We start from the raw sequence: 17500 nt of genomic DNA, 5'->3' as shown, positions 1-17500 counted from the left end.
TATGCTCACTTCTCTCTCTTTCCCTCTCTCTCTCTCTCTCTCTCTCTCTCTCTCTCAGCATACAGTTCCCTCAGAAAGTATTCAGACCCCTTGTCTTTTTTTTTATGACGTTACAGCTTAATTCTAAAATGGATTAAATCTACACACAATACCCCAAACACTTTTTTGGTACCCTTCCCCAGATCTGTTCCTTCACACAGTCCTGTCTCTGAGCTCTACGGACAACTCCTTCGACCTCATGGCTTGGTTTTTGCTCTGACATGCACTGTCAACTGTGGGACCTTTATATAGACAGGAGTGTGTGACTTTCCAAATCATGTCCAATCAATTGAATTTACCACAGGTGGGACTCCAATCAAGTTGTAGAAACATCTCAAGGATGATCAATGAAAACAGGATGCACCTGAGCTCAATTTCGTGTCTCATAGCAAAGAGTCTGAATACTGATGTAAATAAGGTCTTTCTGTTTTTTGATTTTTAATTTGCAAAAAACTTTTTCCGCTTCGTCATTATGGGATAATGTGTGCTATGTATCGGTCCTTATGTCTATCTCTGGTTGGTAGTGACGGAGTGAGATGGGATGGGGACTGAAAGATGAGAGAGGGGGAGCGAAGGAGTGATAGATGAAGGATGATATTTTCAGATGGAGATATTTAAAAAAAAAATGGGAATGTGTGTGTGTGTGCGCACTTGCATGCATGCACAAACACATACACACATAGAAAACCGCGAACATGCCTCAGGAGGTTGGTGGGACTTTAATTGGGGAGAACGGTCTTGTGGTAATGGCTGGAGCGGAATTGTTGTGGAATGGTATCAAATACATCAAACACATGGTTTCCAGGTGCTCGACGCCATTCCATTTACTCCACTCTGGCCATTATTATGAGCCGTTCTCCCCTTAGCAGCCTCCTGTGGAACACACACACACACACACACACACACACACACACACACACACACGCAAACACATTTATATTCCACTGCTGAAAGCACATTGTTCTCTCATATCTCAGCCAGATCACTCAAGATTGACTTTGAAATTGGATGTCTGTCCTTGTCCTGAGGACATCGGGAAATGCCTTCAAAAACTAGGGTGAACAGTAAACGCTTTTACCATCAAATAGGCTTGGGTTTTCCTAGGGTGTTGTAGAAGGGGGCGGTGGATGAGCGTAATCCCATGACTCCGGATCCAAAGGTTGTTTGTTCAATCCCAGTGGTAAACACTCATTTAAAATCGAACCCAAACCTTAATCCCATTGACTCCGGTTCCGAAGGTCACGCATTCCATCCCAGAGGTAGACACAATTAATATAATTTTTTTGACCCTATCCCAAACCTTAAACCTTAATTTAACCATTCGGAATAACACTATCTAAAACCTTCAATCTTAACATCTAAATTTGACGTTTGGGGAAATGTGGATAAACGTACGACTCTGAAGCCAAATTGGTAAAACCGTGAGATGAAACGCCTGGAGGGCTACCCTTTAGCAATCACCATGGGAGCATTGTCTCTGACATATACACACACACACACGCACGCGCGCACACACGCGCACGCACACACACACACACACACACACACACACACAAAGCCTAATCATTGTGACACACCCAAAAAATGCCGGCACACAATCAGACCAGCCAGGTTGCTCCAGATTGAAATTAGACACACCCAGGAAAAATGCCGGCGGTGAGCGCACAATCAGACCAGCCAGGTTTTTCTTAATTGCTCCAGATCCACTGATTCACGGAAATTAGACATCCGTTTTTCGAGGATTCAAGCATTTGAACGTTAAATGTGATATAGTTTGCAAATCAAAACCATTAAATAACACATATGGAATCATGTAGTAACCAAAAAAAAGTGTTCAACAAATCAAAAGATGTTTTATATTTGAGATTTTTCAAATAGCCACCCTTTGCCTTGATGAAAGCTTTGCACACTCTTGGCATTCTCTCACAAAGACACGGCGGTTGGAACCAGAGATCTCCAATTTGGACTTTATAAAAAATGAAAAGCTGAAATGCCTTGAGTCAATAAGTATTTCACCACTTTGTTCTGACAAGTTAAACAAGTTTAAGAGTACAATTTGTCACAGAATAAGTTGCATGGACTCAGTATTTGTGCAATAATAGTGTTTAACAAGATTTTCTGACTACCTCATCTCTGTAACCCACACATACAATTATCTGTAAGGTCCATCAGTCAGGCAGTACATTTCAAACACAAATTCAACCACAATGACCAGGGAAGTCTTCCTATGCCTCGCAAAGAAGGGCACATATTGGTAGATGGGTAAAACAAAGAGAGCAGACATTGAATATCCCTTTGAGCCTGGAGAAGTTATTGATTACACACTGGATGGTGTATCAATACACCCAGTCACTACAGAGATACAGACCTCCTTCCTAACTCAGTTGGGGCAAATCCAACACAGAACATCACAGAGTACCACACTTCATACATGTTATGGGTATGCTTGTAATCATTAAGGACTGGGGAGTTTTTCAGGATAACAAAGAAACGGAATGGAGTTAAGCACAGGCAAAATACCAGAGGAAAACCTGGTTCCACCAGACAATGGAAGGCCAAATCTACACTGGATTTGCTCACCAAGAATACAGTGAATGTTCCTAAATGGCCGAGTTACAGTTGGCAAAATCTATGGCAAGATCAGAAAATGATTGTCTAGAAATGATCAACAACCAATCTGGCAGAACTTGATGAATTTTGAAAAGAATAATGTGCAAATGTTGCACAATCCAGGTGTGTTAAGCTCTTAGAGACGTACCCAGAAAGAGTCCAATGGTGCATCTACAAAGTATTAACCCTGGCACGTGAATACTTACGTACATGTGATATTTCTGTAATTCATTTTAAATACATTTGTAAAACATTTTATAACCTTTTTTTGCTTTGTCATTTGGAGGTATTGTGTGTAGATGGGTGAGAGAGAAAGAAATATTTTGAAATCAGGCTGTAACACAACAAAATGTGGAATAAGTCAAGGGCTATGAATACTGTAGATACGGCCAGCAAGATAGCTAGCTAAGGTTAGCATGCTAACCAGCTACACTGACAGCTGTCAGTTCCCCATTTGTTGATTTTTCTCCACTCCGCGCGGAAATCACATAGTCGTTCTATCCCACCCCAATTCGTGAATATGTATAAGTGGCCCGCGTCATTCTTCGGAGGTGGAACGTTAACGAGCACTTACGCTCTAGGGCAGGAATTATGTTGAAATAGGGGTGGCATCACCCACTGAGGGGGGCCTTTAACCATTCAGAATGAATGCCTAGAAATGTGACGTTTGGACGTCTGATTCTGCAGTGAGACTGTGATAGTGTGTTGATTCAGACACACAAACTCAGACACGCTGACACACACACACACACACACACAAACACACACACACGTACACATTCAGACACACAGAGACAGACATACACACATTCAGTCACACAAAAAATGCAGGCACACATTTAGACACACACACACACACAGAGACACAAACACGCACACACACACACAGAGAGACACACACACACAGAGAGACACACACACACAGACAGACACACTGACTCACACACACATTCAGACGGCGTCTCTGTGGGTAATGTTGGTTACATAAAGCTTTAATTAGGAAGTGATATTTCTGTGAGCAACGTGCTGCTTATCCCTCTATCTCTCCCTGGTAGAACATGACACCAGACACCCTGTCAAGATCCAACCTCTTTCATCTCTTCTCCTCATTTCTTCCATTGCGCCACCCCTCCCCTCCCCACCCCTCCTCTGTCTGAACTGAAACAAAGTTTGTGTACTCTGTGTGTTTACTGTGACACTGCTGCCAACCCGAATGCTTGATGTGTCCGGCACATAAGTGCGCACGCACAAACACACGTATACATGCACAAACACACGTATACATGCACAAACACACATATACATGCACAAACACACATATACACGCACAAACACACGTATACATGCACAAACACACGTATACATGCACAAACACACGTATACACGCACAAACACACGTATACATGCACAAACACACATATACACGCACAAACACACATATACACGCACAAACACACGTATACACGCACAAACACACGTATACAAACACACATATACACGCACAAACACACATATACACGCACAAACACACATATACACGCACAAACACACGTATACACGCACAAACACACGTATACACGCACAAACACACATATACACGCACAAACACACATATACACGCACAAACACACGTATACACGCACAAACACACGTATACACGCACAAACACACGTATACATGCACAAACACACGTATACACGCACAAACACACGTATACACGCACAAACACACGTATACACGCACAAACACACGTATACATGCACAAACACACGTATACATGCACAAACACACGTATACATGCACAAACACACGTATACACGCACAAACACACGTATACACGCACAAACACACGTATACACGCACAAACACACGTATACATGCACAAACACACGTATACATGCACAAACACACGTATACACGCACAAACACACGTATACACGCACAAACACACGTATACACGCACAAACACACGTATACACGCACAAACACACGTATACACGCACAAACACACGTATACACGCACAAACACACGTATACATGCACAAACACACGTATACATGCACAAACACACGTATACACGCACAAACACACGTATACACGCACAAACACACGTATACACGCACAAACACACGTATACACGCACAAACACACGTATACACGCACAAACACACGTATACACGCACAAACACACGTATACACGCACAAACACACGTATACACGCACAAACACACGTATACATGCACAAACACACGTATACACGCACAAACACACGTATACACGCACAAACACACGTATACACGCACAAACACACGTATACACGCACAAACACACGTATACATGCACAAACACACGTATACACGCACAAACACACGTATACACGCACAAACACACGTATACACGCACAAACACACGTATACATGCACAAACACACGTATACACGCACAAACACACGTATACATGCACAAACACACGTATACACGCACACGTATACACGCACAAACACACGTATACATGCACAAACACACATATACACGCACAAACACACGTATACACGCACAAACACACGTATACACGCACAAACACACATATACATGCACAAACACACGTATACACGCACAAACACACGTATACACGCACAAACACACGTATACACGCACAAACACACGTATACACGCACAAACACACGTATACACGCACAAACACACGTATACACGCACAAACACACGTATACACGCACAAACACACGTATACACGCACAAACACACGTATACACGCACAAACACACGTATACACGCACAAACACACGTATACACGCACACGTATACACGCACAAACACACGTATACACGCACAAACACACGTATACACGCACAAACACACGTACACGCACAAACACACGTATACACGCACAAACACACGTATACACGCACAAACACACGTATACATGCACAAACACACGTATACATGCACAAACACACGTATACACGCACAAACACACGTATACACGCACAAACACACGTATACACGCACAAACACACGTATACACGCACAAACACACGTATACACGCACAAACACACGTATACATGCACAAACACACGTATACATGCACAAACACACGTATACACGCACAAACACACGTATACACGCACAAACACACGTATACACGCACAAACACACGTATACACGCACAAACACACGTATACACGCACAAACAAAAAAAGACACAAATAACTGCAAGCACGCATTCACACACCGAACTGCAAACAACCAAACAAATCCTCCCCAAGAGTCAACTTCAAACACTCAGATAACTCAGCTCAACTTCTAGAGCTCTCCCTCTCTCTCTCTCTCTCTCTCTCTTTCTTTCTGTCCTTCTCCCTCTCTCTCTTTCTTTCTGTCCTTCTCCCTCTCTCTCTTTCTTTCTGTTCTTCTCCCTCTCTCTCTCTCTCTTTCTTTCTGTCCTTCTCCCCTCTCCCTCTCTCTCTTTCTTTCTGTTCTTCTCCCTCCTTCTCCCTCCCTCTCTCTTTCTTTCTGTTCTCTCTTCTCTTTCTGTCCTTCTCTCTTTCTTTCTCTTCTCCCTCTCTCTTTCTTTCTGTCCTTCTCCCTCCCTCTCTCTTTCTTTCTGTTCTTCTCTTTCTTTCTGTCCTTCTCTTTCTGTCCTCTCTCCCTCTCTCTCTCTCTTTCTTTCTGTCCTTCTCCCTCTCTCTCTCTTTCTTTCTGTCCTTCTCTCTCTCTCTCTCTTTCTTTCTGTCCTTCTCCCTCTCTCTCTTTCTTTCTGTTCTTCTCCCTCTCTCTCTCTCTCTCTCTCTCTCTCTTTCTTTCTGTCCTTCTCCCTCTCTCTCTCTCTTTCTGTCCTTCTCTCTCTCTCTCTCTTTCTTTCTGTTCTTCTCCCTCTCTCTCTCTCTCTCTCTCTCTCTCTTTCTTTCTGTCCTTCTCCCTCTCTCCCTCTCTCTCTCTTTCTTTCTGTCCTTCTCCCTCTCTCCCTCTCGCTCTCTTTCTTTCTGTCCTTCTCCCTCTCTCTCTCTCTTTCTTTCTGTCCTTCTCCCTCTCTGACAGTGTTCAAGTGAGAACGGCTGATTACTAATAGGATTATCAACAGGGTAGACACACACACACACTATGAAGACAGACGCAAACGTAACGGAGGCAGTGCGAGAGCACCAACAAACAAGTAGTGAGTTCATTACATATTGTTGGTCTATCCTAGATAGAGTAGGTGGGGGGGTTTGGTTCATTGGCTTACTTCCCTGTAATTGGTAGTCTCTGAGAAATTAACACAGTCCTCAATCTCTTTACTCACCCTCCGAAACAACACACACACACACACACACACACACACACACACACACACACACACACACACACACACACACACACACACTGACAGAGAGAGAGAGCTCTAGTACTGTCCAGGATCTTATGTAACTGCCAAGAGATTATTGAAAAAGCAGGACACAGATGCTCGGCTGGGGATTTTGCTCCCTCCTCTCTTTCTCATTCTCTTTCTCTCCATTCATCCGTCTGTCTCCATCCCCCTTACCCCCTTTCTCTTTTATAGAACTAAAATCAAAGACAGATATCATCAGGACAGCAGCCAGGTTCGCTCAAGATCCATTTAGAAATCCGACATCGGTCAGGAGATGCCTTCAAAACCGGCCACTAGGGTCAACGGTGAGCTCTTTTACCATCAAGTAGACTTGGGTTTCGCCAGGGCGCTGTGAACAAGGGTGGCGGATGGGCATAAGCCACGAGCTCCGGCTCCGAGGCTCGCGTGTATAATCCCAGTGTTAAATAATGCAGCCCTATCCTAAACCTTACCCCTTAACTTTAACCTTGGAGTTGTTTTTGTTTGAACCCTATACCAAACCTTAACTCTAAACTTAACCTTTCGGAATCGGTGCCTAAACTTAACTAGCCGCAAAGCGCCGGCGAAAGCAGCAGCCGCAGCAGGGGGAGCATCCCAGCGTGTCCAAAACATCAACAAACTGGATGAACTAGTAACCGGAAGGTTGCAAGTTCAAATCCCCGAGCTGACAAGGTACAAATCTGTCGTTCTGCCCCTGAACAGGCAGTTAACCCACTGTTTCTAGGCCGTCATTGAAAATAAGAATTTGTTCTTAACTGACTTGCCTAGTTAAATAAAGGTTAAAAAAACGCGGGCAAACGTCGGAATCTGAAGTCCATTTGGTCAAACCGTGAGTTCTTGTTGAAGGACAGAACATTCATCTACACGATTTTGTCAGTAGAGAATAACGCATCTCAAGAAAAACAGATCCACACAAAATAATACAATAACACCGACAGGAAGACAGACAAGCAGACAGACAGGCAGACAGAGAAACAGACAGGAGACATGAATACAGAGACCAAGACAAATGTGTGCACTACCACAAAGAGAGAGAGAGAGAGACACACACAAATGTTATTTTAGACTGACAGTCATGCACCGAGATATGCAATCAACCACACCGCAGGACAGAAGAGGCCCTTCTTGTCATTCAATTATCTCTGCCACATTCTCTCTCTGCCACACTCTCTTTTTTCTCTCCTCTCTCCCTCACCTGGGTTTTTGTTGAATGAAAGAGGATGGGGAGAGTTAGAGAGGGATAGAGAGAGAGAGAGGGGGGGTTGAGAGAGGCAGGCAGGATAGGAGCAGTGTAATCAGCTGGTATGTTTGCATGTCAGAGAGTACTGATTAGACAGATCAATGACTTCACAGCTCAACGTCTCTCCGTCGGGCACAAAGAGGTCTATCAAGCCCTTTTTCTAACAACCCCGGCTAACGCCCTGAGATACTTAGCGAGGGAAGGAGGAAGGGAGTGATGGATGGGCGGGGGAGGAGAGGGGAATAAGGTAACGACAGGGAGAGAGTCTGAGATGAGGGAAATGGGAATAGAATTTAGACACATTAGCCTGACCCCTAAAATGACACCCCTCGTCTCCACTCCTCCTTACCTCCTCCCTCCCTCTTTCCCTCGGTCCTCGTCTTGCAGTAATGTGCTCCTTTTCCCATCACAACATCCTCCAAAATCAAATTACAGAGAGCTTAGAGAGAGAAAACACGCCTCGCCCTCCTCGCCGTGCAGGATGTGCGTGTGTGTGTGTTGGTCTACGTGTGAGATTCCTCTCGCACACAACATAAAGGCGTATGGCAATTATTGTGCATTGGGGGTGGTGGTGAATAGAAATGTTTCAACTTTTTGTATTTATTTAACCTTGATTTTGACAGGGGAAGTCATACTGAGACGAGTGTCTCTATTATATGTGAGACCTGCGTTAGTACAGCAAACACATACAATATACACAATTACAAAACATAGTAAGACACATTTATCGACATAGAGGTCTCCGATCATTGCTCTGAACTGACCAAAGGGGACCAGAACATATCATTTCAGAGAGCTCTGTAAGTTGTTCCACATAAAGGGCCCCCCGAAAAAGAAAAAAAAAGCAGCATTACCCAAATCTGTGGAGACCGAAGGGGCCTCCAGTGTTATTGTTTTAATAATTTACCTTTATTTATCTACGCAAGTCAGTTAAAAACTCATTCTTATTTACAACCCAAATCCTAACCCGAACAACGCTGGGCCAATTATGTGCCATCCTATGGGACTCCCAATCACGGCCGGTTGCGATACAGCCTGGAATCAAACCAGGGTCTGTAGTGTAAAAGAACATGTAAAAGAAACCAACCTTGAACTTCAACTTCTTCACCGGCTCAGTGACATGTTTTTTAAATGACAGTTTGTCATCAAGCCAGATACCAAAATATTTGCATAATGGAACTCGCTCAATTTGTGTACGGTTCAAATTCCTTTAAATCTGGGTTATGGGACCTAGAATCAAAGCATGTATTTTGTTTTGTTTGCATTTAGCACTAACTTCGGATCCAACAGTGGCCTCTGCAGTGATTGAAAATCAAACTTCAAATGCAAAAAGGCCAACGGAAGGAACAATTGGATACTGTATCATCTGCACACAATATATATATTTTTACAGCATTACCAATGGTATTTACATAGATTGTAACACAGACACACACGCACACACACACACACACACACACACAGTTATTCCGCTGCTCATCTCAGCAGAGATCAATTGAACACTCGACACAAGGTGAGTCGACAACTTTTCTGTGTCGCATATGCATCACTGGTTATTTTTGGCAGGGGTCAGAACATTCAGATACACACTTTATCAGGGGACATCCGAGGGAACACACACACAGATTCATTAACACCCCAATTTATCACTGATTATACAAGGGAATCTCCAAAAAGGGAAAAGCCGTGGACAGAAACATTCACCGTTCAACAATCAGACAAACAAGTTGACTTCTCTCTTTATGATCTCTCTTTTCTTTCCTTTCCTCTCCATCCCTCTATCTCTTTCCATGTCACACTAAGGGAGTGTTGAGAGGTCCCTCTCCTCTCTCTTTAGTGGATAAACTACTGATGTAGGCATCTCTTGAATATCAAACTCTTTTCACACGCTCCCTTCACAAGTCACCTCTCTCTAACTTGCACTTGTGAACGCGAGAGGACGGGTGAGAAACAGAGAGAGGAGGGGGGAGAAAGAGCGAGGGGAGTCCTAAATAGCTTCTCAGACACTTGAGACCCAGAAACAGAGAATAGTGAGGGAGGGAGAGCGAGAAAAGGGGGGAAAGAAAGGGGAGAAAGTGGGACAGTAAGACAAGTACAGACAGAAGGACATCAGTAATAGAGCATGTAACACATCAGACTGAAATACAGAGATATAGATATAGATAGATATAGTAAGATATAGAGAGATATAGAGAGATATAGATAGATATAGTAAGATATAGAGAGATATAGATATAGATAGATACAGTAAGATATAGAGAGATATATACAGATATAGATAGATAAAGTAAGATATAGAGAGATTTAGATATAGATAGACATGGTAAGATATAAAGAGATATAGACAGATATAGATTTAGATAAATATAGTAAGATATAGAAAGGTAGAGAGATATAGATAGATATAGTAAGATAAAGATAGATATAGTAAGATATACAGTTGAAGTCGGAAGTTTACGTAAACTTAGGTTGGCGTCATTAAAACTCGTTTTTCAACCACTCCACACATTTCTTGTTCACAAACTATAATTTTGCCAAGTCGGTTAGGACATCTGCTTTGTGCATGACACAAGTCATTTTACCAACAATTGTTTACAGACAGATTATTTCACTTATAATTCACTGTATCACAATTCCAGTGGGTCAGAAGTTTACATACACTAAGTTGACTGTGCCTTTAAACAGCTTGGAAAATTCCAGAAAATGTCATGGCTTTAGAAGCCAATTGGAGGTGTACCTGTAGATGTATTTCAGGGACAACCTTCAAACTCAGTGCCTCTTTGCTTGACATCGTGGGAAAATCAAAAGAAAATTCACAACTCAATTTAGAATTGACCCCGGCCCTGACACGCAAATGCACACACTTGCACATACGCACATGGCCAGGTCGCAGTTGTAAATGAGAACTTGTTCTCAACTAGCCTACCTGGTTAAATAAAGATGAAATAAAAAATAAAAACATACACATAGATGGATATGTGCACGTACATACAAAGACACACACACACACATGCACACACACACACACACACACTCCCTCGACTGCTCTATTTATTGATTCCCTTGCTCCTTAACACTCTCTTTGGCACTCTAGCTCTCCCATTCTCCATCTACCTACTGTATATCCATCTTTATCTATATCTGTCTATATCTTACTATGTCTATCAATATTTATGTATATCTTACTATATCTATATATATCTTACCATATCTCTATCTATATCTTACTATATCTATCTGTATCTATCTATATCTTACTATATTTATCTATATCTATATATGTCTTACTATATCTATATATATCTTACCATATCTCTATCTATATCTTACTATATCTATCTGTATCTATCTATATCTTACTATATCTATATATGTCTTACTATATCTATATATATCTTACCATATCTCTATCTATATCTTACTATATCTATCTGTATCTATCTATATCTTACTATATTTATCTATATCTATCTATCTATCTATCTATCTATCTATCTATCTATCTATCTATCTATCTATCTATCTATCTATCTATCTATCTATCTATCTATCTATCTATCTATCTATCTATCTATCTATCTATATCTTACTATGTTTATCTATATCTATGTCTTTATCTATCTATCTATCTATCTATCTATCTATCTATCTATCTATCTATCTATCTATCTATCTATCTATCTATCTATCTATCTATCTATCTATCTATCTATCTATCTATCTATCTATCTATCTATCTATCTATATTTATCTATATCTATATATGTCTTAATCAATCAATCAATCAATCAATCAATCAATCAATCAATCAATCAATCAATCAATCAATCAATCTATCTATCTATCTATCTATCTATCTATCTATCTATCTATCTATCTATCTATCTATCTATCTATCTATCTATCTATCTATCTATCTATCTATCTATCTATCTATCTATCTATCTATCTATCTATCTTACCCTGTCTTTCTAAGGTCTTTGAAAGCCAAGTTAACAAACAGATTACCGACCATTTCGAATCCCACCATACCTTCTCCGCTATGCAATCTGGTTTCAGAGCTGGTCATGGGTGCACCTCAGGCACGCTCAAGGTTCTAAACGACATCATAACCGACATCGATAAGAGACATTACTGTGCAGCCGTATTCATCGACCTGGCCAAAGCTTTCAACTCTGTCAATCACCACATTCTTATTGGCAGACTCGACAGCCTTGGTTTCTCAAATGATTGCCTCGCCTGGTTTACCAACTACTTCTCTGATAGAGTTCAGTGTGTCAAATCGGAGGGCCTGTTGTCCGGACCTCTGACAGTCTCTATGGGTGTGCCACAGGGCTCAAACCTCGGGCCGACTCTCTTTTCTGTATACATCAATGATGTTGCTCTTGCTGCTGGTGATTCTCTGATCCACCTCTACGCAGACGACACCATTCTGTATACAGTTATATATATATATATATATATATATATATATATATATATATAACTCTCCTTCCGTGGCCTCCAGCTGCTCTTAAACGCAAGTAAAACTAAATGCATGCTTTTCAATCAATTGTCCACCATCACTACTCTGGAAGGCTCTGACTTAGAATATGTGGACAACTACAAATACCTGGGTGTCTGGTTAGACTGTAAACTCTCCTTCCAGACTCACATTAAGCATCTCCAATCCAAAATTAAATCTAGAATTGGCTTCCTATTTCGCAACAAAGCATCATTCACTCATGCTGCCAAACATACCCTCGTACAACTGACCATCCTACCGATCCTCGACTTCGGTGATGTCATCTATAAAATAGCCTCCAACACTCTACTCAACAAACCGGATGCAGTCTATCACAGTGCCATCCGTTTTGTCACCAAAGCCCCATACACTACCCACCATTGCAACCTGTACGCTCTCATTGGTTGGCCCTCGCTTCATACTCGTCACCAAACCCACTGGCTACAGGTTATCTACAAGTCTCTGCTAGGTAAAGCCCCACCTTATCTCAGCTCACTGGTCACCATAGCAGCACCCACTTGTTGCACATGCTCCAGCAGGTATATCTCACTGGTCACCCCCAAAGCCAATTCCTCCTTTGGTCGTCTTTCCTTCCAGTTCTCTGCTGCCCATGACTGGAACGAATTGCAAAAATTTCTGAAGCTGGAGACTCACATCTCCCTCACTAGCTTTAAGCACCAGCTGTCAGAGCAGTTTACAGATCACTGCACCTGTAAACAGCCTATCTGTTAAACAGCCCATCTATCTACCTCATCCCCATACTGGTATTTATTTATTTATTTTGCTCCTTTGCACCCCAGTATCTCTACCTGCACATTCATCTTCTGCCGATCTACCATTCCAGTGTTTAATTGCTATATTGTAATTACTTCGCCACCATGGCCTATTTATTTCCTTAACTTACCTCATTTGCACTCACTGTATATAGACTTCTTGTTTTCTTTTGTTCTACTGTATTATTGACTGTTTTGTTTATTCCATGTGTAACTCTGTGTTGTTGTATGTGTCGAATTGCTATGCTTTATCTTGGCCAGGTCGCAGTTGCAAATGAGAACTTGTTCTCAACTAGCCTACCTGGTTAAATAAATTAAAACATGTAAATAAATCTATCTATCTATTTAAATCTATATATATTGTACTATATCTATCTATATTTGACAATATCTTTCTAGCCTAGTGGTTAGAGTGTTGGACTAGTAACCGCAAGGTTGTGAGTTCAAACCCCCGAGCTGACAAGGTGCAAATCTGTCATTCTGCCCCTAAACAGGCAGTTAACCCACTGTTCCCAGGCTGTCATTGAAAATAAGAATTTGTTCTTAACTGACTTGCCTGGTTAAATAAAGGTAAAAAAATATATATATATATATATCTATGTATATCTATCTATAACTATTTATATCTTACTAAATGTATGTATATCTTACTATAATATATCAATATCTATCTACACTACCGTTCAAAAGTTTGGGGTCACTTAGAAATGTCCTTGTTTTTGAAAGAAAAGCAAATTTTTTGTCCATTTAAATAACATCAAATTGATCAGAAGTACAGTGTAGACATTGCTAATGTTGTAAATTACTATTGTTGCTGGAAACAGCTAATTTTGAATGGAATATCTAAATAGGCCCGTTATCAGCAACCATCACTCCTGTGTTCCAATGGCACGTTGTGTTAGCTAACCCAAGTTATCATTTTAAAATGCTAATTGATCATTAGAAAGCCCTTTTGCAATTATGTTAGCACAGCTGAAAACTGTTGTTCTGATTAAAGAAGCAATAAAACTGTCCTTCTTTAGACTAGTTGAGTATCTGGAGCATCAGCATTTGTGGGTTCAATTACAGGCTCAAAATGGCCAGAAACAAATAACTTTCTTCTGAAACTCATCAGTCTATTATTGTTCTGAGAAATGAAGGCTATTTCATGTCAGAAATTGCCAAGAAACTGAAAATCTCGTACAACGTTGTGTACTACTCCCTTCACAGAACAGCACAAACTGGCTCTAACCAGAATAGAAAGAGGAGTGGGAGGCCCCGGTGCACAACTGAGCAAGAGGAAAGTACATTGGAGTGTCTAGTTTGAGAAACAGACGCCTCACAAGTCCTCAACTGGCAGCATTAAATATTACCCGCAAAACACCAGTCTCAACATCAACAGTGAAGAGGCGACTGCAAGATGCTGGCATTTTAGGCAGAACTGCAAAGAAAAAGCCATACCTCAGGCTGGCTAATATAAAGAAAATATTAAGATGGGCAAAAGAACACAGACACTGGACAGAGGAACTCCCCCTAGAAGGCCAGCATCCCGGAGTCGCCTCTTCACTGTTGACGTTGAGAATGGTGTTTTGCGGCTACTATTTAATGAAGCTGCTAGTTAGAATTTTAATTCATAGGTTGAATTGAGTTAAATTCAGAAATTCAGAATTGACTCCAACCCTGGTGTGTGTGTGTGCGTGCGTGTGTGTGTGCGTGTGTGTGTGTGTATCAACACCCCTGGCCAGTGTCCCAGGAGAAGGGACCTCTGTGCTGCCAGACTTTCCCCTGGTCTGCTCAGGTCTGGTCAGGTCTGGTACAGTAGTCTGCCACAGCAGACACAGCCAGGGAAACAAGGACACACACTGGATTAACACAGGAGAGAGGGACAGAGAGACAGAAAAAGGAGAGAGAGACCGTGAGAGAGAGAGGGGGGTTGAGCTGGAGGGAAACAGAGACAGAGAGAGTGAGAGGGCGAGAGAGAGAGAGAGAGAGAGAGAGGGAGCAAGAGGGGGAGGAGAGTGGGGGAGGATAGATAGAGAGGGGGAGGAGAGAGAGAAGCAGAGGATCAGTTAGTGCCGCGGAGCACGGGAGTCAGCAACACAGACAGAGAGAGAGAAAGAGAGTGACATTAGGAGGAAAAAGAGCTGGACTAAGACAGACGACTAACTGGAGGCGTGTGGGAGAGAAAGGAGGAGAGAAAAGAGGTGTGTGGATGGGAGGAAGAGCTGAGAAAGGAGTGGAGGTGAGTGAGAGAGAGAGTGAGGAAGGACAGTAGTTATAGAGGAGTGATCAGTGGACAGAGAACCTTCATTACACAGCACACACACACACGCACACGCACACACACTTGTGTCTGTGAGTCTGCCCTTGAGTTGATGTGTTTGTGTTGTTGTGTTGTTGTAGTTAGTGCTTGTATGTTAGGGCTTGTGTAAGTGCCTGTTGGTATGTGATTGTCCCATAGTGGTGTGTTTGTTGTTGCCAAGTGCCCAGGTAGAATGCGTTTCTATTTGCCCCCTCAATCTTTAAGATTGACTTTGATCCTGCTAGGGTGTGTGAATGTGTGATGCTCTGTGTGTGTGTGTGTGGTTTGTGGTATGTGTGTGTCCTTTGTGATTGAGGTGTACTGTGTGGCAGGTGAATAATCGTATCCGTCTGTCACTGTAGGCTTTGTGTGTGTGTGTGTATTCGGCTGTGTAAAGCCCAATGAACTCTGTGCGGCCGGTGACATGGTGTTTTAAAGCTGTGCGTGTGTGTATGTGTGTGTGTTATACCTCCACTGGTTTAGCTCTAGTGAATAGCTCAAAGCACAACGCTGTCCCAGAGTGTATTGCTGTGGATACTCTCTCCTACAATGTATGTTCACACAGATCTAAGCGAGTGTTCCTGTTTATGCGCCATAAGAGTGTGAGTGTTGCCTATGTTTTTGTTTATGATGTGTGTACCCATAGGTTTGAGTGTGTGTGTGTGAGTGGCGTGCATGTGTGTATTAGTCTATAGCCATGTGCATGTTCACGGTTCCCTTTTGCCCACACTACTTTACCTCCTTCAGGACTCTGGCTTCTAACACCGAGACCCAGTCACGCACTGATGGGAAGTAAACACACAGATACCAGTAGAAATATAGAGGGGAGCAGCCAGGTTGCTCAAGGTCCACTGCGAAACTTGACGTCCGTCCAACCTTAAACACTTACCTTAAGCATTCAGACTGAATGCCTCAACTTAACCATGGAGTGGTTTTTGTTTTAACCCTATCCCAAAACTTAACCCTTAACCCTTAACTTAACCTTTGGCTCCGAGGGCCACGTCTTCAATCCCAACATTAGGCACACGCTTTTTGTTTGTTTTAACGCTTCCCCTAACCTAGACCCTTAACTTAACCATTCAGAATTCATACCCGAATCGTAACCTTCAAAATGTCACGTTTATAGACAATTGTCGGATTCTGCAGTGAGACTGCGAGAGCTGATTGATGAGTGAAAAGGTAGAAATAGACAGACAGATAGATAACACAGAGGGAAGAGAGGAATAGAGACGGACAGAGTGACAGCACAGAAGGAGGAGAAAAGGGATACAGACAGACAGACAGACAGACAGACAGACAGACAGACAGACAGACAGACAGACAGACAGACAGACAGACAGAAGGAGGAGAGGAGGGATACAGACAGACAGACAGACAGACAGCACAGAGAGAGGAGAGGAGGGATACAGACAGACAGACAGACAGACAGACAGACAGACAGACAGACAGACAGACAGGCAGACAGACAGACAGACAGACAGACAGACAGACAGACAGACAGACAGACAGACAGACGAGAGGAGCGATACAGACAGACAGACAGACAGACAGACAGACAGACAGACAGACAGAGAGGAGCGATACAGACAGACAGACAGACAGCACAGAGAGATGAGAGGAGCGATACAGACAGACAGACAGACAGACAGACAGACAGACAGACAGCACAGAGAGAGGAGAGGAGGGA

The 17500-nt window shown here is 42.4% G+C and overlaps 2 protein-coding genes across 3 annotated transcripts in view; one reads left to right on the top strand and one right to left on the bottom strand.

Annotated features, from left to right (window-relative positions):
- LOC112220473 (dedicator of cytokinesis protein 2) overlaps window positions 1-17500 on the bottom strand; it is a 186137-nt gene that overhangs the window by 42854 nt on the left and 125783 nt on the right. The window lies entirely within an intron of this gene.
- Window positions 15547-17500, top strand: part of LOC112220797 — a 41429-nt gene continuing 39475 nt past the window's right edge. The window contains exon 1 of one of the 2 annotated variants that reach the window (XM_042302940.1): window positions 15547-15715. The gene's annotated coding sequence lies outside the window, so the exon portion shown is untranslated. Of the gene's footprint in view, window positions 15754-17500 lie in introns of both variants that reach the window. The other variant, XM_042302939.1, reaches the window with a different exon arrangement.

This window comes from Oncorhynchus tshawytscha, linkage group LG21 (genome assembly GCF_018296145.1).
Source record: "Oncorhynchus tshawytscha isolate Ot180627B linkage group LG21, Otsh_v2.0, whole genome shotgun sequence".
Taxonomy (NCBI): Eukaryota; Metazoa; Chordata; class Actinopteri; order Salmoniformes; family Salmonidae; genus Oncorhynchus; species Oncorhynchus tshawytscha.
Note: the sequence above shows the minus strand (reverse complement) of the source record. Positions and strands in the feature narration are given on the sequence as shown.